This window comes from Mustela nivalis (genome assembly GCF_964662115.1).
Source record: "Mustela nivalis genome assembly, chromosome: 8".
Classification (NCBI taxonomy): Eukaryota; Metazoa; Chordata; class Mammalia; order Carnivora; family Mustelidae; genus Mustela; species Mustela nivalis.
Genome location: NC_139027.1, coordinates 81,704,928 through 81,729,156, shown reverse-complemented (window position 1 = coordinate 81,729,156; position 24,229 = coordinate 81,704,928). Strand labels below are relative to the sequence as shown.

At 39.6% G+C, this 24,229-nt stretch overlaps 1 protein-coding gene across 2 annotated transcripts in view; it reads right to left on the bottom strand.

Moving 5' to 3' along the window:
* Window positions 1–20,368, bottom strand: part of IL1RL1 (interleukin 1 receptor like 1) — an 80,798-nt gene extending 60,430 nt beyond the window's left edge. Inside the window, exon 1 of one of the 2 annotated variants that reach the window (XM_082747149.1) lies at window positions 19,980–20,368. The gene's annotated coding sequence lies outside the window, so the exon portion shown is untranslated. The remainder of the gene's footprint in view (window positions 1–19,979) is intronic. The other variant, XM_082747152.1, reaches the window with a different exon arrangement.
* Between the last annotated feature and the right edge of the window lie 3,861 nt (window positions 20,369–24,229).

Sequence of the window (24,229 nt, the reverse complement as noted above, 5' to 3'; positions counted from 1 at the left end):
GGAGAAAGCAGGGAGCCCGATGCGGGCTCCATCCCAGGACCCTGAGACCATGACCTGAGCTGAAGCCAGAGGCTTAACCCACTGAGCCACCCAGGTGCCCATGGAGTATAAATCTTGAACAAAAGATAATTTAAATAATATCTACGCCCAACTCTCTTTTATAGTGAAGCATGATGATGTGATAGGATGTGTTCAAGGCCATGTACAACCAATATGGGACCAATTCAAAGGCAGATTCAATAATGCCAATGAGCCAGAACTCTTTACTTAAAGTAGTTGACACATGGCTTTTGATCTCCCTTTTCTCTCTAGGACAACTGCTCCCCCCAGGAACCTTCCAACTGTCTAATCTGGAGGAAGTCACTTAAATTTTAATATAAGTCACAGATGCCCATCTGTAAAAAAGGGATCATTGCATTGTTGGATGGTATAATGAAGATAATGGAAGAAAGCTAGCACAATGTCTGGCAATAGTAGAAACTTAACTGTTAGTTTCCTTTCTAACCCTGAAGATGTTATTCCCAAACGACAGTAGACTAACTACTTTGGGGTACAGATTAAAAAAATTAAGTTAGTAATTACATGTACCCCTTCCACTGGAGCAATGAGAAAAACAGGGAGAACTGAACCCACCATTAATGGCATAAATTCATATGGGGGCTATTTTAAGGAAGGAATGAATCACTTATTGGTGTCTTCTCCAATTATAACACAGATAACATGCTTGGCCTAAATATAGGATAATTTCTGTTTCTAGAGCTTAACCTTTACCCTGAGGCTTCAACAGTAACAGAATAAAATTTTAAACTAAATATTTCTGTAGAAAGAAGCATTGTATTATCTATAAAATAAATACGAAGCTTCTTGGCTAACTTCCGTGTGACAAGCATCTGGCATCCATACCTCCAGCTGAAACAGTATGCTTTCTCCTCTCAATGGGCTACAGTGAAGAATCAGTGGAGAATCAGTTCCCTCCCTGGGAATGAGGACTAGACCGGGAGTGACAGGGTTACCAGTTGGATGGAATTCAGGATTCTGAATCCACTTCCTAAAGTGGATTGATCTTTGAGCCCCAGAGCACCTGGTTATCCGTTCACTGTTACATGAGACAGGAAGAAATGTGCATCTTGTTTGAGTCACTCTATTTTTGAGCTCTTTTTTTCCATCTTATATCAAAAGACATCATGTACACAGAGCGACTAAGCCATGTTGATCATGACTAACGATTTGAAAATACAGCTTGCGTTGGAATGTTTACAGTCTTTCCCCAAATAGTAGAGGTAAGGACAGAGATCAAGGAGATGATCATAACAGGAAACTAAAACAACTTTAAAATCTCTAATTTTCTCTTTCAATTTCTGTTCAGCCCATTCCTCTTGCAACTAGCTTTTTTTTTTTTTTTTTTTTTTTTAACGAAATTCAACTAGCTTTTTGAATGCCGGTTGCTTACCAGAATCTCAACAAGGTGCCTTACAGATTATTCTGTTTAATCCTCCCTAAATCCCCCACCGCCCCCCCCCTTTTTTTTTTTTGCTTATAACACTCCAAATATCACTCCACAAGGAAGCTCCTTGCCTCATTTTTGCTTGCTTTGGACATGAGCATGGTGACCCTAAGAGGCGAATACCATTTTGACAGTACTAATTATCACTACGTAGCCATCATCGCTTCTCTAACTCAGGACATTATATAAAATTCAAATGGATTCGTCAGCAAAATCTGAACACACATGCTGAAATGAGTAGTTTATGCAATTTATTTTTTATTTTTTAATATAATTTGTCAATAGGATGACCTTGGATTTGGGACCACATATCAAGGTACATCCATAAAGTGTATACATAAATAATTGGGTCACTTTTTAATAATCATTAAAAGTTTGAGGCACTAGAAATGCAGGAACCATGTTGGGCTCATTGGTATTTAGACCTGGGAAGGAAGATATGCACATTCCTATGTAATGAGAATCATGACCATAGCATGATTTTTGTGTCTTAAGGAATCAACATGTTTGAAATCATGTGCTTTTAATCCTAAGAGATCAACTTTTTGGAGTGACAGTCTTATAAATCTATTTTAAAAGATATAATTGAGAGGAATTTGTCTGGCTCAGTTTGTAAAGCACACACTTCTTGAATTCTCAGGGTCCTGAGTTTCATGTTGGGCATAGAACTTACTTTAAAAAAAAAAAAAAGTGTAATTGAGCAATTGACTTAGACTTGCAATTTTAAGTAGAATCCTTACTAATGTTACTGCTAATTACTGATTACTTTTAATAGTAATACTTATAAGTAATAGTAATTACTTATTACTATTAGCCCTTACTAATCTTTATGCATAACATTTAAGGGTTTATTTGTAGCATTGGAAGCCCTGAAAGAACTTAAATATACAAGAATTAAATATTTAAAAAGGTTTTAGCCAAAGAGAAGAAAGCAAGAAAAGAAAATACATTAAATGTATAAATGCAGTCTGAAAATATTTGTAGATATTTAGCTTACTAAATTTGTAAGGAATAACCTGGTCTTTAAAGTTTGTTAAAATGTGCTAGACTCATAAATGGCATGATAGGATTTTTAAGGTAACTCCACACATAATAAAGTCGATTTTTTTTTAATTTCTAGCTTTGACAAATTGAATATTAGTTTTAAAATCAAAAACAACTTCTGAATAGTCTTTTCCACCCAAGAAAATAACACTGTCCTCAAAGACAGTTTAAAAAGCTCATTTGACGGAGTTATAAAGGACACGCTTCCTATCACTAAGAATACAGAGCTATGCCTTCATCACCAGTATTTACCGGTTTGGGGTTGCTCTGCCAGTCCTGACAGCTAGGCCCTGCCCCTTTGCTCCTTCTTAACTATAGAGAACAAACTGGTTGTTTCCAGAGGGGAGGATGGAAGTGGGCTGATGGGAGAGAGAGAGGGTGGGGATTAAGGAGGGCCCCTGTGATAAGCACCCAGGTGATGTATGGAAGTATTGAATCACCAAATTATACCTGAAACTAATATCACAATGTATGGCAACTAATGGAATTTAAATAAAAACTTAAAAAAAAATAAAAACAAAGCTTTGCTACTAGGCTCAGTGATGAATCATTCTTTGTTGACTCTGGGGGAAGTTTCCGCGCACTGTATTTCTAAGTAGATACTATCTGTGTTCAGACTGCAGGGATCAGCTTTGGGGACATATTCTCCAAGGGGCATGACAAAGAGGGTTTTGAAAGATTTTTTGACAAGAAGTGCCTCTTGCCGATGGCATCTATCCCAGCTGCAAAGGTGTAGAACATCACATTTCCCATATCACGCTCCCCATGGAACTGCTTCCCCAAGGAAGTAGTTAAAACCATTCGAGTTCACCCAACTGCCTTCTGGCAGGTTACACTTCCTCATCCCTTCCTGAAAGAAACCATTCCACTTTCCTGGCTCCCTTCCTATCTCTTTCACCTACTCCCAACATTCCTTTCTCTGTGCATCTTTTCCTCTCTGACATCTTTAGTACCCCTTCCCTCCACTCCCAGACCTGCAAGCTATGCTTCTTGGCTTCTCTTATTCAAGTTCAAGCCTCACCCGCTTTAATGACAAACATTGCTGTTACTGCTCTCCATGGATATCCATTTTCCCAACAGAAACAAACAAACAAAAAAATGTTCTTTCTCAATATGAAATCAGACATCTGCAACAAATTAAGCTAGATATTTACAAACATGATGGGAACATGATGATCTCCTGGGGAGCAGAAGATATCTGACAGGTTAAGTGATGGCCTGTGGACCATGCTGATGGAGGTCTGAAGAAGGCTTTTTGGGGTCAGCTATGATGTCAGAGACCACTGTGAAGCACCAGAAAGTTTTGGTGCTAAAATGAGAAGACATGGGTTTGAATCTACCACTTAGAGAAAAGCAGGCGTTTTGAGCCTAATCTAGGAAATAAAAATAATCAAGGTACTAATGGAATTGTTCAGGGATTTAGTAAGAAGAACACTCTATAAAATGACAGAGTTATACAGTCGCAAGGTGTGGCTCCTATCTCATTGATCTATTATCTGGCCCGGAAGCTCGTTAAAAGACTTGTAAATCCACAAAGAATGTTGCTTCTTTACCCATATAAACTCTTTAGAGTCAAGAGAACATTTACTCTTTCACCATTGATAGAACACATTCTATTCTTTATAAGAGCTTGTTTCTTTACAGTCCTCTGCCATGTGATGTGATTTCATAGGACCTGGGAAGACACTCTACCACTATTGTCATTCCTTTGAGTTAAGTGTGTGTCCCTGTTGAGATGTAACTGTATCCTGAGATCAAGGAGGCTGAATGCAATAATTTCCTATTAGTCACTCACATTCTAGTATGAATCACTATAGGTTCCTTTCCTTGCCTGTCACATAGGTGAGAGGAGTTTTAGCTGGAATATGTGCCTAGAACAGTATTTCTCAATTGTGATTCCTACACATAATTAACCAGAACTGCCTGGGTCTATCTGTAAAGAAGAGATTCCCGTCAGTCCTCTGCTTTGCAATCTTGCCTCAAGCCTGTACCATAGGTCTATTTCCAGGATGAAAACAGCTCCGTCAGAAACAAATAGAAATCATAACCCTATGAGGTTTAAGGCTTTCAAACTGAAATCTTAATTTGAACAGCAAACAAGAAAGGAAGTCTGAGGCCAAACCAACTTCTTCTCTTCAGAAATTCACAGCCTTTCCACTCATACTGCTTAATTGGGAAACAGAGTCATTTCCCCCCACTTTAGAGGTAGTTACATGAGGTTTGGGGTTTCTGGGTGCTAGAGACACAAGAGACTTCTATTCTGGTGAGTGTTAGCTGGCAGACCAACTTGGTATCCCAGATCCTTTGAGAAATTTCTCCCTGAGCAAAGGTAAATCATAAGAGAATAAAGTCTCTTTCCCTGACTCAAGACAAAAACTCCCTGTTACCAACAGGCCTTCTGAATCTGGTCTGAGCACAGGCCAGGGGACAGACTGGGCTTTGGGAATTGGCCCCATCTGTACCATTTGACAGGATTCTCACACAGTGATTCTGGTCTGGACCCTCCCCACACTAAGTGTGAGTGCTGACCCCCAGTGCTGGCTGCCCCACTTCTCTTGCTTCCATTTCTGTGGCATTCTTTCCCACCCAGAAGTTCCTATACTTTGAACAAAGTTCACTTCTGCCCTGCCTCAGCCACACTTAGGCAGAGACATACCTTGGAACCAATCTGTCATTGATCATCCTTGGACTTAAAACTTGATCTTAGAAGTTTCCTCACCTCCTTCCAGACTGCCATATGCCTTACACCTCCCAAAGCTGTTCTTTGTCCTGATTTTAGCCATCCTTGTCCTCAATCTGTTCCTGTTCATATAGGCCATGTCACCCCTCCTTCTTTCTTTCCTACCCAGTCCCCCATGCCTTGCATGTTCTCCCTAGCAGATGCTCCCCAAATATTCCCATGCCATACAGCTCCCAGTTCCCTCAAGGGCACACCACACCCCCACAGTCTCTGCAGACCAGCCTGCCACTCCTCAGACTCGATGAAGACACAGATATATATTTCACAGCACTTTTCTTCAACTCAAGCTCCCTTTATGTTCTCCCGTTTTGCTCCTTCTTCCATCCTTGTGCTGAGGAAAAGAATTTACCTCAATCTACCCAGTTTTCATCTCTCCCAAATCTTATGACAGCTGTCATTCCCTGTGTCTTACACCACAAGGCTCTTCCTCTCAGTCTATGAATTTATCCCAGTCTTCCCTGCTCTTAGAAAGCTAGAACAAAGAAGAAAATTCCTCAGCCTTGCCACTCTCTGATCTACACCCTAGGCTTGCGTTCTCAACTCCACCAAAAAAAAACAACCAAACAAACAAACCAAACCAAACCAAAACAAAACAAACAAGAAATACTACAATCATTGTGCCCAGTTTCTCAAGACCCCATTCACTGCTTTACCCTGGAATCCGGTTACCCCCACCTGCTTGTCTCTCTTTTTTTTTTTTTTTTTTTTTAAGATTTTATTTATTTATTTGACAGAGAGAAATCACAAGTAGATGGAGAGGCAGGCAGAGAGAGAGAGGAAAGCAGGCTCCCTGCTAAGCAGAGAACCCGATGTGGGACTCGATCCCAGGACCCTGAGATCATGACTCGAGCCGAAGGCAGAGGCTTAACCCACCTAGCCACCCAGGCGCCCCACCTGCTTGTCTCTTAAAACTGTTCTCACTGGGGGCACCTGGGTGGCTCAGTGGGTTAAGCCTCTGCCTTCGGCTCGAGTCATGATCTCAGGGTCCTGGGACTGAGCCCTGCATTGAGCCCTGCATTGAGCCCTGCATTGGGCTCTCTTCTCGGTGGAGAGCCTGCTTCCCCCTCTCTCTCTGCATTTTGCTCTGCCTGCTTGTGATCACTCTCTCTCTGTCAAATAAATAAATAAAATCATTAAAGAAAAAAAAAACTGTTCTCATTGAAGGTTGCAATGCCCTAAGTACAAAATCCAATGGCCTCTTCTCAGTCTCCTGAATTTGTCTTTGTCAGGTCATCCTTTCCATGTTGGGCACCCAGGACTCCATGAGAACAGTGCCGGCTCTGGAGTTATTCCTGCATTGCTATTACATGGCAGGAACTGCGCTGAACAGCTACACTCCCTTTTACTTTAATCTTCACAGAGAAGGAGCTATTATTTCCCCATTTTATGAGAGAGGAAACAGGTTTGGATAGATGATATAACTTGTTGAAGCATACACAGTGAGCTAAAATGTAAACTCTTATCTATAGGACTCCAGCGCCATGTTCTGAAACATCAGATAAGGGCGCCCCAAGTCAAGTGGTTATTTTGTCTTGGCTTTTCTGCTCCTCACTGACCCCTCCTTCCAGCTCCCATTCCCTTTCCTTCTTCGCCTAAATACAGAAGGTTTCTGTCTGTATTAATAATAGGCCATTGGTCCTCTGGTTCAGCACGCTGGAACTCTCTCCCTTGCCCTTTACATTCAACCAGGTGCCAAATCTTGATCCTAACAACACAGTATCTTTCCCCCATGTCCTCCTAATTTCCACCAACACCATGTCCTCAGGCATTCACAGCCCATAACCTGGACCATATCCGGGGCCTCATCTTGTTTCCTGCCACCCTCTGCTCAGCCGACTGGTTTCCCCAACACATTCATTTTAAGGAACACCAAAGACAAAAGACAAAAATGAGTTGGAGGTCCCCATTCTGAAGTCAACATAAGGTTTACTGGTGTTTAAGTGATATTGAAAATAATGCAAAAATAAATAAAAGAGTAGAATATTTTCTAGCAGGCTAGTCTGGAAATCATCATACTCTCTCAAAAAAAATGTAGTTTTGACTCAAAATTGTTTAGAGCTCAGCTATTTTGCAACTCTGTAAAGTTAGAGATTACTTTACAGAAAACTGATAAGTCGGATGAGCTTTTGGTTCCTGCTGGCACAAAGATAACATAACAGACATGGGTTAAGCAATTTTATGTCTGACTCGGCAATTTTATCTCAACATTCCAGTTTCTTATAACCTTATGGAATTAATCTGATGTTCTGTTGTTTCCCCCATTAATTAAACTTTGACAGAGAGGACCTACTCCTATAAGAATTATGATTTTAATAACTTGAGAATTATACTTTCATATTGGATATCTGTTCTCAGAGACATTCTCATCACCCAAACTTCCAGCCATAGAAGAGAACTAAAGTGTCTGCTCAGATGTTACAAAGTATGGTGGAAACCATGAGAAGCAACACTGTCTACTACTCAGGTGTCTCCAGTGTCTGCCAAAGGGTTCATGTCTTCCCAGGACCTGTGCCCAAGTTTTGGATATTTACATAAAAACCCCTCAATTTAAAAAAAAAAAAACCCTCAATTTTATATTTTGAGAAACCATCCACACACTATTCTGAAATTTTTCTGAAATATGCCAGACTTTATGCAAATTTATCTCTAAGGAGCCAGTTTCACCTCTTCATGTAAAACTTTCACTGGAGGAAAATTCTTAAACCTAAATGTTTTTATGTACAGAATATATTGTCTTGAGTTACAATCTACATAAATTCACAGATGTTAAGAGTACAGCACTATGAGTGTTTTTAACATATCATAAATCTGTATAACCAATGCCTCGATCAAGATACAGAACATTTCAGCAGAGAAAGACAACTATCATATGATCTCCCTGATATGAGGAAGTGGTGATGCAACATGGGGGCTTAAGTGGGTAGAAGAAGAATCAATGAAACAAGATGGGATTGGGAGGGAGACAAACCATAAGTGACTCTTAATCTCACAAAACAAACTGAGGGTTGCTGGGGGGAGGGGGGTTGGGAGAAGGGAGGTGGGGTTATGGACATTGGGGAGGGTATGTGCTTTGGTGAGTGCTGTGAAGTGTGTAAACCTGGTGATTCACAGACCTGTACCCCTGGGGATAAAAATATATGTTTATAAAAAATTAAAAATTAAAAAAAAAAAGATACAGAACATTTCCATTATCCCTGAACACTCCCCTATGCCACCAACACTATTATGTCTTGCTAAATAATATATTATCTACCAGGACCTAGCAATGTAAAACCATAAGCTTTCTGTTTTATTATCTCACATGATTTCTGAGGGTCAGAAGTCTGGGAGTGGCTTAGCTGGGTTCAGGCTCAACATTTATCCTAAGGCTTCAGTCAAGCCAGGGACTAGGACCACAGTCTCTGGGGACTTGACTGGACCTGGAGGAGGCACTTCTAAGCTCCCTCAGTTGTTGGCAAGTGGTTTGGCTCCTTACCATGTTGGCCTTTTCATAGGGATGTTCGTGACATGATCCAGTATAGTGGAGAGAATGACAGAGAGGGAGAGAGAGGGAGAGAGGAAGAGAGGGGGAGAAAGAGAGAGGAGGAATATAAGGCTGAAGCTATAGTACCTGTAACCTAATCTCAGAAGAAGCATACCATGATTTCACTTTTGTTTTATTCTGTTGTTCACACAGGCCAAGCCTGGTACCACAGGTGAGGGAATTATACAACACTGTGAATATCAGGGGGAGAAATCATTGGCGGCCATCTTGAAGGCTGGCTACCTTATCACCTCTGTCAATTTCCACCACTCCCACCTCCTCACCCTCTGATGGAAATCACTGCTCAGATTTCTTTCACCATAGATCTAATGTGCCTACCCAAGAGCTTCATATAAATAAAAACAAATTATCCAGAATTCTTTTGTGCATGCCTTCTTTTACTGAGCAAAAGGTTTCTGAGGTTCATCCATATTATGGGTTTCAAGTACTTCATTCTTATTTACTGCTGAGTAATAGTTCATTTTATGGATTTAGAGCAATTTGTTCATTTGTTCTCCTACCAGTAGATTTTGAATTGTTTCTAATTCAGGGCTACCTTGATAAAAGGCAGCTAAAAATATTCTTATACAAGTCGATTTGTGAATATCTGCTCTCATTCCTCTTAAGTATTTACCTAGAAATGGAACTGTGGGATCATAGGGAACATATATCTATTTTGGATATATTTTTTTTCTGGATAAAAGAACTTTGTCAAATATAATTTTTGTGATATTTTTCCTGTTCTGTAGTTTGCCTATTCATTTTCTTTTTTTTTTTTTAACAGTGTTCCAAGTGCTCCAGGATTCATTGTTTATGCACCACACCCAGTGCTCCATGCAATACGTGCCCTCCTTAATACTCACCACCAGACCTATCCATTTTCTTAACTCTGTCTTTCCATGTAAGCAGAAGTATGTCTGTCTGTCTGTATGTATGCATGTATGTATGTATATATCATCTGCTAGATCCAAATTGTTCTCTAAGAGTGACCACAACTAAGCTGGATCTGTCCATGATTCCAGATCTCTGAACTGGATTCTGGCCAAGGAGGCCAAGTTGGCTGCCCCAATAAGGAATGAAGGTATTTTGCCAGCACCTTCCTGACCCCTGGCTCATTTAGCTAGGGCTTTACCATTCCTGGGAAAAGACCCAGAGATCCAGATACCCCCTGGGAACTCTGTAAGCAGGTAAAGGCTGTCAACACACCCCACCCATTCCCCTGACAGGTGCTCCCCAGCTCATCCCACATTTGGGCCCTTGGTTTGGATGTGTGATGTGGGATACCAGGACAAGGCTGACAGAGACGTCGTTGTTCTCAGCGACATCCCAACATGACACAAAAGCAGGCACTGACATTTAGAAATGTGCCAATATTCTTTCCCGGGTACTTAACCTCAAATTGATACTTTAAATTTGTTTTTACTGGATTGGCAGTAAAATCAAATTCAATGATGAGCCCTCTTCCTTGTCTGTTCCAGTATTTCAACATGTTTCCAGACTTGAGTCTTTTTACGGAAAGTTGTTTTTTTCTTCCCCTCTCCCAGTTGTGCTACCTGTAGGTTACTAGACCAGTAACTTTCTATTTAGTACATTTGTGTATTTGATAGGGAAAGATACATTTTAGAGTCCAGTTTCTAGGTTTCATTTTTTAAGGTCTTCAGAATTTTGATTTGGCTTATGGGTTGATTTAGTGAGAATGGCTGTCTTTACAATGATGACAGTCTTTTCCAAATACTTGGCATGCTATTCCATGTATGTAAGTCCTCTTCCATGCCTTTTAGAAAAGATTTATAGATTTAGAGATTTTAATCACAGAAGTCATTCAGATCTCTTGTTCACGCATTTGATATGCATTTATATTCCCTTGCTGGGAATATAACATCTTTTTGTTTATCCCCAAAGTCATTGATTTTTTTCTAAATGTGCTTAATTATGCTGAGTGAAATAAGTCAAGTGGAGAGAGTCCATTATCATATGGTTTCACTTACTTGTGGAGCATAAGGAATAATACAGAAGACATTGGGAGAAGGAGAGGAAAAGGCAGTTGGGGGGAAATCGGAAGGGGAGACAAACCCATGAGAGACTGTCAACTCTAAGAAACAAACTGAGGGTTTTGTGCGGCGGCAGGGCTGGTTAGATGAGCCCGGTGATGGGTATTAAGGAAGGCACGTACTGCATGGAGCACTGGGTGTGGTGCATAAACAATGAATCTTGGAACACTGAAAAAATGAAGTTTAAAAAAATTTTGATATGGGGTACACGTGTTCACTGTAAACATTTAAAAGGGGCCTTCCATTTACATCTTTTTTAAAAATTTTATTTATTTATCTGACAGACAGAGATCACAAGTAGGTAGAGAGGAAGGCAGAGAGAGAGGAGGAAGAAGGCTCCCTGGTGAGCAGAGAGCCCGATGTGGGGCTCGATGTGGGACCCGATCCCAGGACCCTGGAATCACGACCCGAGCGGAAGGCAGAGGCTTTAACCCACTGAGCCACCCAGGCGCCCCATTCCATTTATATCTTTTGTACTGGGCTTTCATTTCTTTCTTCTAACTCATTGCATAACTTTAAATGATTTTCAACAACTGTATTGAGGCATAATTTAATTCCACAAAATTCACTTAAATGTATAATCAAATGATTTTTTGTGAAGTTAGCAAGCTGTGCAGCCACTGCCATAATCCAGTTTTTGGACATCCCCACCACTGCAACAAGACAGTTAAGGGCCCACTTAGAGGGAACCCCTCTTCCCACTCTTGGTGCCTGGCAACGACATCTGCGTTCTGTCTCTGCAGACTGGCCTGCTGTAGACACACTCTGTGGTCTCTGTGCCTGACTTCCTCCACTTAGTGGGATGTTTGGGAAGCTCTTCCATGTTTACTGTGTATCAGAACTTCACTTGTTCTTACTGCTGAGCAGTAGTCCCTCATAGGGACAGACCACATTCTACGGGCCATTCACCAGGTGCTGGGCCATTGCGTTGTTTCCATTGTGGGCTATCATAAATAGTGATGTGTGACTATTCGTGGGCAGAAGTTTTTCGTTTTGATGAAGTCTAATACATATTTTTTCTTTCTAAGTTAAGGATTTTGGGGTCCCTTTTAAGAAATCTTTGCTTACTTCAAGGTTGTGAAGTGAATTTTTTCCTGTTTTCTTATGGGGGTATTGTATTTTTAATTTTTACCTTTAACCTCTAATCCATTTTAAATTAAAGTTTTATATGATATAAAATATGAATCTAGGGAGATCTTTTATAGAAATATGTAGCTCTTATATTCCTATTCCTTTTTTTTTAATATTTTGTTTATTTATTTGACAGACAGAGATTACATGCATGCAGATAGGCAGGCAGAGAGAGAGGAGGAAACAGCCTCCCTACTGAGCAGAGAGACTGATGCGGGGCTCGATCCCAAGACCCTGAGATCATGACCTGAGCCGAAGGCAGAGGCTTAACCCACTGAGCCACCCAGGTGCCCCTATATTCCTATTTCTTAAGACAATCTTTTTCTCAATAAAGTAGTTTGGTGTCTTAGACAAAACTATATACCTGTTGGTCTATTTCTGGACTATTCCATCATTCATTCATTTGTGTATCTTTGTGATGTTACTACACAGTCTTGATTACCATAGCTTTATAGTGAATACTAAAATCAGGTTTTATCAGTCTTCTAATTTTTTCCTCCTCACAATTATTTTGGTTTATTCTGGGTTTTTATGGTTTTATATAAGTTATAGAAACAGGTTGGTAATTTCTGCAAAAGGAAAAAAAAAACTTCCACAATTTTGATTGCAATTACATTCAATCAGTAGATCAGCTTGATGGGAACTGACATTTTAGGATTATTTAGACTTTCAACCCATAAACCTGTTCTGTATCTCTTCATTTATTTATATCTACTTTAATTTCTCTCAGCAATATTTTACAGTTTAAAATGTAAAGGCTTTAAACATATTGTAAATCATATTCCTCTAAAAAATTTTATTTTCTATTCACTGTTAGCATAGAAAAACAAGTATTTCCAGATATTAATCTTCCATCTTACAAATTTGTATATTCACTTATTAAACCTAGAAGCTTTGATGTTTTAGATTCCTTTGAGTGATTTTTTTTTTTTTTTTTTGCAAAAAGACTTCTTTCTTTAGGAAACAGAGATCATTTTATTTTTCCTTTCCAATATTCATGAATTTTATTTCTTGTCTTATTATACAGTCTAAGGCCTCTAATGTAATATTGAAATAGGAAGACATATATCTTGCTTGTGCTTAAGGAGAAAATATTCAGCTTTTTACCTTAAAGTATAGTGTTTGAGTTTGATTCCGGGTGACCCTTGAACAATGCAGGAGTTAGGGACAATACATTTACAGTACTGTACTGTATTTATCACAAAAAAGCATGTACAAATGGACCAAGGCAGGTCAATCCCCTGTTGTTTAAGGGTTGACTATAATGTTATTCTTTTTCTGTCTTCCTTAAGATAGATGTTTAGGTCACTGATTTTAATACTTCCCTCTCTTCTACTTTAACTCTTGAATACTATAAATCAGAGTTATGCATTCCTCTCTAAGCACAACTTTAATTTTGTCACACAAATATATACATATAAACACACACACAAGCACACATTCTGTTCCTTGTATTGTCTAATTTCTCTTGTAACTTTTTCTTTGACCAATCCATTATATAAAAGTATGTTACTTAATACCCCCAAAATTTAGGAATTTTGCAGATTATCTATTTGTTATTGAATTCCAGTTTAATTCTCTCTTGGTCAGTTAATTAATTTACTCTGTATGATTTTAATACTTTTAAAGTGTTGAGGTCTGTTTTATGATGCAGAATATAGTCTGTCATGATGAATGGTCCATATGCACTTGAAAAGAATATTCTGTGGTTTTATTGGGGGAAGTGTTGTAAATGTCCAGTAAGTTTGGGTCAATTACTTGTGTTTATCAAGTTTCTTATATCATAAAAAGGTTGGAGGTGTTTGGGGTCTGTTTTATGGTAAGAGTATACCACTGAAAGAAAATCAAAGTAATTTCCAACTATGATTGTGGATTTGTTGATTTTTATTTACTGTGTTCTAAAACTCTGTTATTGGATACATACACTTTATAATTATTACTTTTTTTGATGAATTGGGTTTTTTTCTTAACATTATGAACTGTCTCTTTCTTTGGCAGTGCTCCTTGTCCTAGAAACCTACCCTGTCTCATATGAATACAGCCATTCCAGTTTTCTGATTGTGTTTAATGTGGCATACTTCCCACTTTCATTTTCCTTGTGTCTTTTTACTCAATGTGTGCCTGATAAATACCATATGCTTGGGCTTTACTTTAATAATCCCAACTGACACTTTTTTTTTTAAGATTTTATTTATTTATTTAACAGAGATCACAAGTAGGCAGAGAGGCAGGCAGAGAGAGAGGGGGAAGCAGGCTCCCTGCAGAGCAGAGACCCCGATGTGGGGCTCAATCCCAGGACCTCAGGATCATGACCTGAACGTAAGGCAGAGGCTTTAACCCACTGAGCCACCCAGGCACCCCAACACTTTCTGTTTTTAATTGGGGAATTTAGGCCATTTACTTTCCTTTTTTTTTTTAAGATTTTATTTGTTTATTTGACAGAGAGAAATCACAAGTAGACGGAGAGGCAGGCAGAGAGAGAGAGGGAAGCAGGCTCCCTGCTGAGCAGAGAGCCTGATGCGGGACTCGATCCCAGGACCCTGAGATCATGACCTGAGCCAAAGGCAGGGGCTTAACCCACTGAGCCACCCAGGCGCCCTCTTTTTTTTTTTTTTTTTTTTTTAACTGCTCTACAATTCTATGGTTCTGTAGTATAATTCACTTTTTTTTCAAGATTTCATTTATTTATTTGACAGAGAGAGAAAGAGAGAGAGAGATCACAAGTAGGCAGAGAGATAGGCGGGGGGGGGGGGCGGGGGAGCAGGCTCCCCACTGAGCAGAGAGTCCAATACAGAGCTCAATCCCAGGATCCTGAAATCATGACCTGAGCTGAAGGCAGAGGCTTAACCCACTGAGCCACCCAGGCACCCCTGTAGTATAATTTACTGTATCTTGGGTAGATTGGGATCCTACCCATTGGTAATGTCAAGGATATCCTAGACACTCACATGTCCATGTGAGTGTTGTATTTGCTTCATGCACAGTGAACTGAATTCCCATTACTTTCCTCCCATCTCCATAAGCCTTTCTTTATCCAGTTTCTAGCTCCATATTATTGAATCCACTATGATTGTTTATTCAGGTCCTTAATGATTAACTTTATCAGATAAAGATCTAGAATTTACAACACCCTTTAAATTTCTGTTTGTTTTCCCAATGTTTCCATAGCCAAATGCTTTGTTTCATATATTCTCATTACTCTGAAACATTATTTCAAAACAGATGTGGTAGCTACATGGAATCATAAGCATTCCTAATTTTTTTCAAATATTTGCAGAATTGAATTACATTACAGAAGATTAGTTTTGAATTTGCAAGTTCCATTTGCTGTAGAAGAAATCAAAAGCATTGCTAGCACAGAGATTTTCTTCTTCAAGAGAGGCACTGTGCAAAATGCTAAGTGCTACCATAACTTGACTTACTTAGTAAGTAGCCCAGTATTATCTGAATGATACCAGATATCAGTATCATTAGTATTGGTATCATTTATTATTTATTACCCAGTCTAACAATTTCTGTCTTTAATTAGAGAAGTAAATATTTTAATGTAAATATTAATATTGGGTTTGTGTCCATCATCTTGCTGTTTGTTTGCTACTTGTTATTATTCTCTATTCATCATTTTCTGGCATTCTTTGGATTAATTATTTTAATACTGCATTTTTCCCCTGTTAGCTTATTATCTCAACTTCCTTATTTTTATTGTAGCTATAGGTTCCTAGGGTTTACAAGATGCATTTTCACTATTCATAGTCTACCTTCCAGTAGTTTATGCCAGGTAAATAAAATGAAAGAACATTAAAGCAATATGTTTTACCTCCCCCTATAGGCTATTGTTGTGATACATGTTACTTGTACATGTATTAAGGCTCTACAATACAAGGTTAGTTACTTTTTACTTTAAACAGTAAATTAGGTCTTTTTAAAAAGATTTTACTAATTTGAGAGAGAGTGAGAGAGAGAACACAGAGGAGAGAGCATAGAGGGAGAGGAAAAAGCAGGCTCCCTGCTGAGCAGAGAGCCCAATGTGGGGCTCAATCCCAGGATCCTGAGATCAGAACCCAAGCTGAGCCACCCAGGTGCCACCCATATGAGCCACCCAGGTGCCCCTAAACAGAAAATTGTGTCTTAAATCCACGTATTTACCATTTTCTACACTCTTCATTCCCTCATGTAATTTGTTTCCACCTGGCATTACATTCTTTTATCCTGAAGAACTGCCTTTAACCTGCCTTTTCACTAAGGCTTGCTGGTAATACATCGTCTCAACTTCGCTTTGCATACAAATATTTTTTATTTCACCTTCCTTTTTTTATAATATCTAATGTATTATTTGTTTCAGGAGTACAGGTCTGTGATTCCTCAGTCTTACACAATTCACAGAGCTCACCACAACACATACCTTTGTTTTTAAAAGATATTTTCTGTGGATAAAAAATTCTAGGTTAACTTAGTTTTTTTTTTCTTTTAGCATTTTACAGATGTTTCATTATTTTTGTCTTGCACTGTTTCTGACAACACAGCAATCATTTTTATCATTCTAAGTAATATATTTTTCTCACCTCTGGCTTAAATTTTCTCTGTGTCACTGGTTTTCAACAATTTAATTATGCATGCCGCTGCTTTGTATTTATTCTGTCTGTGGTTGGTGAGCTTCTTAGGATTGTAGATTGCTTTTTCATTCAATTTTGGAATGTTCTCATGATTATTTTATTAAATAGTTTTTTAATTTAAATCTTTCTTCCTTCTGAGGCTCCTTTTTTCCCTTCTGAGACCATTAATATTGTGTTAGACACTTACTGTCCCACAAGTCCCTAAATCTCTTTTTTTTCTTTTTTTCCACCTTTCTCCCCTCTTTCTACACTATAGTCTGCTTCGATTACCCTGTCTTCAAATTCCCTGATTTTTTTTTTCTCCTGTACTAATAAATCTACTGTTAAGCCCACTGAGAGATTTTTCATTGGAAATATTGTCATTTTTTTTAGTTATAGAATTTGGATTTGTTTTGTTTTGTTTTACTTTTTCATTACCATTTTGCTACTTAGATGTCCTATTTGGTACTTATTATGGCCACATTTTTTTAAAGCTTTGAAAGTAATTAAAAGAGATATTGTAAAAATCTTTGCTAATTCCATCATCTCTCGTATATCTGTTCTATTTCTCTTGGTTTGCAGATCACATCTTCCTGCTTTTCTGAATGTCTCTCTCTCTCTTTTTTTTTTAAACTGTATGTTGAATGTTTGGGATGCTATGCTACTTTGTCTTGGTTTTGTTATTTTCCTTGAATTGTGACTGCTGTTCTAGTATGAAGTAATTTACTTGCAGATCCACTTGGTCCTTTGACAGCTTATTCTAAAGCTTACTTGGGAGGGTCTCGAGGGTCCTCATGATGGACTTGCTCTACTTACTTCTCAGAGTTTCAACAAGGTCTCTCCATTTTGGCTTGGCTGAATAAAATTTAAATATCTCCTATCTCTCAGAGAGATTTGGATCTCATTTTCAGCTAGTCAATGCTCTTTGTTCAAACTGTGTGTGTGAGCCAAATTCCCAAAAGGACTCCTTTGCAAATTCCTGGTGCTTCTCGGGTTTCCTTTTCTCTGGTATTCCTTCCCTATCAAGACGTCTCCAAACTCAGATCACTGTCCTCCCAGCGAAGTATGACCACAGTAACACTTGTGCTCCCTACCCTCTTCCACAGTTCAGAAAGTGCCTGCAAGCAAAAATCTCAGGCAATGTGGGAGTTACCTAAATAGCTTTCCTTCTTTCAAGGTATACGGTGCCTGCTGTCCAAAGTCTGGACAAATTTTTTTTTATTTTTTTTTAATAAACATATAATATATTTTTATCCCCAGGGGTACAGGTCCTATATACTTCACTATTCATGGTAAGAAGGCTAGTCCAACACCAGATACCCTATCCTGGCACTGAAAAGTCCATTTTGATTACAGCAGTCTCTTGCTCAAAATCTTTTAGTAGATCACCACAATTTACAGAATAAACTCAAAATTCCTTAGCCTGAATATCAGATTCAATCTACTTTATGTCCCAATGCTGTTCATAAAATATTTTCTACCAAGAAAAATCTCATGTGTTCAGCCTAGTTTTTAGAATCTTTGGTTCAAATCCTGCCTGAGGTTTGGTCCTCTGATCTGTAAAATAGGAGTGGTGGAGAATAAATAACATAGTTTACATAAAGCACCAGCCATAGTGTCTGTCTTAGAATAGAAACTCAATCATCACAGGTATGGATGGATATACATATCTTAGATATGCATCTATTCCCAAGCGGACTATAACTTCCTGAAGAACAGACTTATAACCACTGCATCTCTTTACCTTTCCCATAACCAAAAGCTGTGTCATAAACCATAATTGACCAACACTGACCTTGCAACTAATCCCCCAAGGATTGTTCAATCATCCTGCAAGTATATACTCAGTGTTATATGAATTAAAGACCAAAGATCCATGAAAAGCAGCAAGAATACTCCTGGGAACAGAAACAGACATGGTCTGTTGACATGTTGAGCTGACAGTCTAAGGCAGGAACAGACACTAATGCAGTTTTTACTAAAAGCAAAAACAAACAGCCACAACAAAAGATATAAAATGTATCCACGCTTCTCACCTCCATATATCTTACATCTCCTTGCCAATGACTCACTCAAAATCATTCAGTGACTTCCTATGACCTTCCAGACAAAGTGCAAACTCTCTGACAGTGGGGACTGCCATGCCGAAAGAATGGGGGTCAGTGGAATCATGCAATGAGGAAATGTGACCTAGAGTTGTGCAGCCAAGGAAGTCTCCCTGAGGAAGCATGGCTGCTCCGTGACCTGCAGCATGAATTGCACTTTTCTGGGGAAGAGCAGGGAAAGAGTAGGGCAGGCAAAGGAAACTGAGCAGAATACCATGGCAGGAAGGAGGGGGTTTGAGACAGAGAACTGAAATCAGAGGACAAAGGTTGTTTGTGCTACAAGATGAGGGTGGAGACGCCTGGTTCAGTCCTTGAGGTCACATTAGGAATAGCCATTACTTTAAAGGTTATTAGCAGGACCTGGTGATAGAACGACTGTGAGGGAAAAACAGAGGCGTCCAGATTGTACAGCAGATGGACAGTGATGTTCCTTATAAACCATGGAAGAGGACTGAGAGTGTACCACATGGCTCACGGGGAGGATAACTCAAATTCGGCTTTGGATATGCTGTGTTGGGAGGGGCTTTGAGATATTCAAATGAAAGTCAAGTAAGCAGCTACAGACTCTGGACTCAACAGAGATACTGGGACTGGCTATGGGGGTTGGTACTATTTCAGTGGTCACTGAAATCACATGCACCTGGGCTCAGAGAAGGAATAAAAAGTGAAAAGTAAAGAGGGACAAGCATAAATCTTTGAGCAACTTAAACATTAACGGCCAGGGACAGGAGACAGAAGAGCAGTTCTGGAGTTCATAGAAAACAAAGAATAGCTTGCACATCAAAATCCCAGAAAAGAGAGGAGTTAAGGAAAGGAGAGGGCTCAACAGTTTCAAATGCTGATGAGAGGCTAAATGAGAAGAGGTCTGAGGACCTACTGCAGGGAGGTGATTATTACTGATCATGAGATTTGTTCCATAGTTATGTTGCATTGCAGAAAATGGGAAGAAGCCTGTCTGAAGTAGAGGTGGAAAGAGACCAGAGACTTTCATTCTCCTATCACCGATTACCTCAATGTGGTCAAATTCAGTGAATGATTTTGCCACTCTTGGCACTTTTAATCATTCTGCCTCTATAATCTCTTTACCAAAGAAGGGTAATATTTTGTTTATATCTTATATTTCTCAGCAAACATACAGTTCTCAGAAAACCCTCTTCTGTGTTTCATTTAGCTGTCTTCCTCCACCCATCACTCAACCTGCCAGCATCCTCTTGACTCAGTCCAGGCCCCATATCCACTTTCCCCACATACGCTCTCTCTCACTCTCTCTCTCTCACAGCCTCACTTACCTCGAGATTGTACACCTGCCTGCAAGATGGCAGCCTAGATACACATCTCCATCCCATGCATTTCTTCCTGTGCCCAAGCTTTTCTTTCTGGCTATTTCCAAGGCGAAATGCAGATGAGTTTGTTGCTGAAACAAACAAGGTCCCATACCCAAAGTTAAATTAGTCTAAGGCACTTTTCTTGCCACCAGCTCTTCTCTATTTCTAGTTCCCTATATCACCTTCTGCTTTTTGCTACCTCCTGGCTTCCTGCACTCATCTCTGCCTTTTTGCCTCTTGTATGCACACACGGGGCAGTGCCCTGTGTTTGCCTTGATTCCCACGAATCTCCACCCGCACAGCAATAACCTGGAGATGGGGTTGCACATATGTGGCTCTAAATGCTGCACATCAGGGTCCCTGACAACAGTTGCTCAAAGTCATTTTCTTGATGTGTTACTCTCCCGTAATGTGATTGGCTCATTAAAATAGGAAGGGAAAGACTATACAAAATTAAGAATGACTAAAAGACTCCAACTTGCTGTCAACTCTGATCCTTTGGCTTGGATCCCTGGAGCGCTATGTTAAACAGAATTCTGAATCTCCATCCGGAGTCTTGCAGGAATTCTGAGGCTGATTGGTGCCATTTGCTATTCTGTTGTTTGTCTTGCTCTTTGTTACAGGGTAGAATTAACAACCCCAATTGCAGGTCCAACACAATCCTCTGTAAGGACCCTGGATGACATAGAAGTAGGCCTATATTTTAATCTCTGTAAAAGTATTAGGATATTCCATAACAAAAATTCTGTGAAATAGGATTCACTAATAATGTTTGTTAGGAGATATGGTTCAACTTCTGTTCTTTTGCTTCTTTTATGTTATTAATTATTAGTTTGTCTCCTTTATGCAGGTACAGTTATCACTCAGAAACCCATTTGTTATGCAGAGCTCTTAAAAGGAATGCTGGACCCAGAACATTTCAATGTATGGATCCATTGTGACCCAACACCTTCTCAGGGTGTAACAAGTTGCCCTAGCATTTTGCCTTTGTATTGAACAATACAGAGATGTAGAATCTGTCCAAAGAAGAACCAACTTATGAAAACACACCCTTGGGCATCCAGCAACTCTCTCTACAGCTCTAACACTTTCAGCAGGTGATCACATTCATGTGCAAAGTGGGCAAGACCTGGATGTGGGTATCACCATTAGACAATTCTGAGAAAGGCGTTTCTGGTGACTGTCATATTTGCAATGTCACTGTGAATGCAAGTGACATTATAAATCCAAATTTATTATAAAAACTTTCCACATAAATTTTTAAAGATTTATAGTTAAGGTTAATAAAGGTCAATAAGGTTAATAATACTGCTGTGCCTTTGCTCATTGTATGAGGATTAACTCAATCACTGCCAGCTGAACAATGGTAACCTGGGAAAAAACACATGATATTAATGAAACCATGTAGTGACTTCTTGGTTTGCCCCACCTGCCATTGGTGTTACTGAAATAATTTACCAATGGAGACTTTCAACAGACTGTCCAAAGTGGTACATAAAGACTATTACCAAGAACATACCATCTGACACATAGTAGGTCCCCCAAAATACTTGTGCAGAAAATAAACATGCTTTTTCAAAAAAAAAAAAAATATTTTATCATTTACTGAAATTTACTGCTTTCCTGACTAGAAGATCTCAAGAAGAGTTACCTGTTCTGCTTCAACATATTAATAAGAGCTAACATATAGGAGCATTTGCTATAAGACAGACACTTTGCTGGGCACTTTCTAGCTATTAGATGTTTTGGGGTTTTTTTTTTCCCCAAACCAGCCCTAGGAGGTAGGCACTACAGGCATTTTATAGGATGAGGAATCTGAAACACAGGGGAGTAGGGGAAGGGGTAAGCCTGGTGATGGGTATTAAGGAGGGCACGGATTGCATGAAGCACTGTGTATGATATGCAAACAATGAATCATGGAATACTACATCAAAAACTAATGAGGTACTGTATGGGGACTAACATAACGTAATAAAAAAAAATAGATAAAATTTAAGCACTCAAAAAAAAGAGGAGTCTGAAACAGAGAAGGTTAAAGAATTTTCCCCGAGTCACAAAGCTAGTAAAACACTGGAGCTGGGAAATGAGCCCAGGCAGCCAGCTCAATGATTACCACAGTAAGGTTACCACAATAACACATCCATCGCCTCACATAATGACCTTCTTCCTTTGTGTGTGTTTAGTGAAAATAAATGAAATTTACTTTCTTAGCCACCTTCATTTATATACTACAGTATTTTTTTAAAGGTTTTATATATTTATTTACCTGAGAGAGGGAGAGAGAGAATGAGCTGAGGGAGGGACAGAGGGAGGAGGAGAAAAAATCTCCAGCAGACTCCACACTGACCACAAAGCCCACAAAGCTTGATCCCCCGACCCTGAGATCATGACCTGAGCCAAAACCAAGAGTCGGACACTCAACCAACTGAGCCACCAGGTGCCCCTACAATCCAGTATTTTTAACTTTGTCACCATGTGATACATTAGATTGCCCCGAACTTCTTCATCTTATATCTTATCGTATACCTAGAAGTTTGTACCATTTGACCAACATCTCCCCACTTCCCCCAGACTCTGGAAACTACCATTCTAATCTCTGTTTCTATGAGTTCAACCTTTTTAGATTCTACATATAAGTGATACCCTGGGGTATTTATCTTGGTCTATTTGACTTGTTTCACTAAGTATAGGCCCATCCATGTTGTCACAGATAGGAGCATTCCCTTCTCTCTTATGGCTGAAATAGATCCCACTGTATGTATAGATATGTACATCTACCCCATGTTCTTTATCTGCTCATCCTTAGATGGACCCTTGGGTTGTTTCCATGTCTTGACTATTGTGTAATGCTGCAATGAATATGAAGGTGCAGGTATCTTTTCAAGGTAGTGATTTCATTTCCTTTAAATATATACTAGGGGTGCCTAGGTGGCTCTTTGGCTCAGGTCATGATCTCAGGGTCCTGGGATGGAGCCCTATGTTGGGCTCTCTGCTCGACAGGGAGCCTGCTTCCCCTTCCCCCTCTGCCTGACTCTCTGCCTACTTGTGATTTCTCTTTCTCTCTATCAAATTAATAAATAAGTAAAAATCTTTTATAAATAAATAAATAAATACCCAGATGTGGGATTGCGGGATCATATGGTAGTTCCATTTTTAACTTTTTGAGAAGCTTCCATACTATTTTCCATGGTGGCTGCACAGTTTACATTCCCACCAACAACGCGTGAGGGCACCCTTTCCTCCACATCCTCAGCAACACTTGTTCTCTCTTTTCTCTTTGTTAATAGTTATTCTTCCAAGTGTAAGGTGATATCTCATTGTGGTTTTTGACGTGCATTTCCTTGATGATTAGTGATACGAAGCATGTTTTCATGTACCTGTTGGCCATTCATATGTCTTCCTTAGGAAAAAAAATCTGTTCAGGTCCTCTGACCATTTTTAGTTCAATTACTACTGTTTTTTGTTTCATTTTGTTTTGATTTGGTTTGGTTTTTTTGGGGCTATTTCTCTTCCCTAACAAGGAGGATCTGAAAATCTCCTCTGTCCCTGTACACAGTGAGCATGCCCACAGTGGGCAGCTCCTTGCATATGCACCTGTCAGGCTGAATCCAACAGAACCACACCCCTTTACTGCACCTGCCGAATGGAGGGAAGTCTGACCTCCTCAGGTCTCCCCTTCAGAGGATCCCTCAAGGACACCAGAGTCCAAGGAGTCTGAGTCTCGCTTCATTGCTGGCTTCCCCTTCAACCATGTCAGATCCTAGTCCTCAGATATCAATGAATCACTAACCCAGATGCCCACTCTGCAGCAAGCAGATGTTCTGAAACTGCTCCACCTCTTCTGCAGCTCAGAGTCTTTGAGAATTAAATCAGGTGCAGATGGAACTTGAGTTTGTCCTCTACACCTCTGACCAGGGACATTGGACTCCTCAGGGCACTTTTGGGTTTTTTGGTTTGTTTTGTTTTGTTTCACTTTTTTTTTTTTTTAAGATTTATTTATTTATTTATTCCAGAGAGAACCTGTGTGCAAGCAGAGGGAGGGGAAAAAAGGAGAGGGAAAAAATCTCAAGCAGACTCCCCACCGAGCATGGAGCCCTGTGCAGGGCTCCATCTCCCACTCCTGAGATCATGACCCAAGATGAAACCAAGAGGCAGATGCTTCAACCAGCTGAGCCATGCAGGCAACCCCCTCCGACCACCTTGAGAGCTATTCC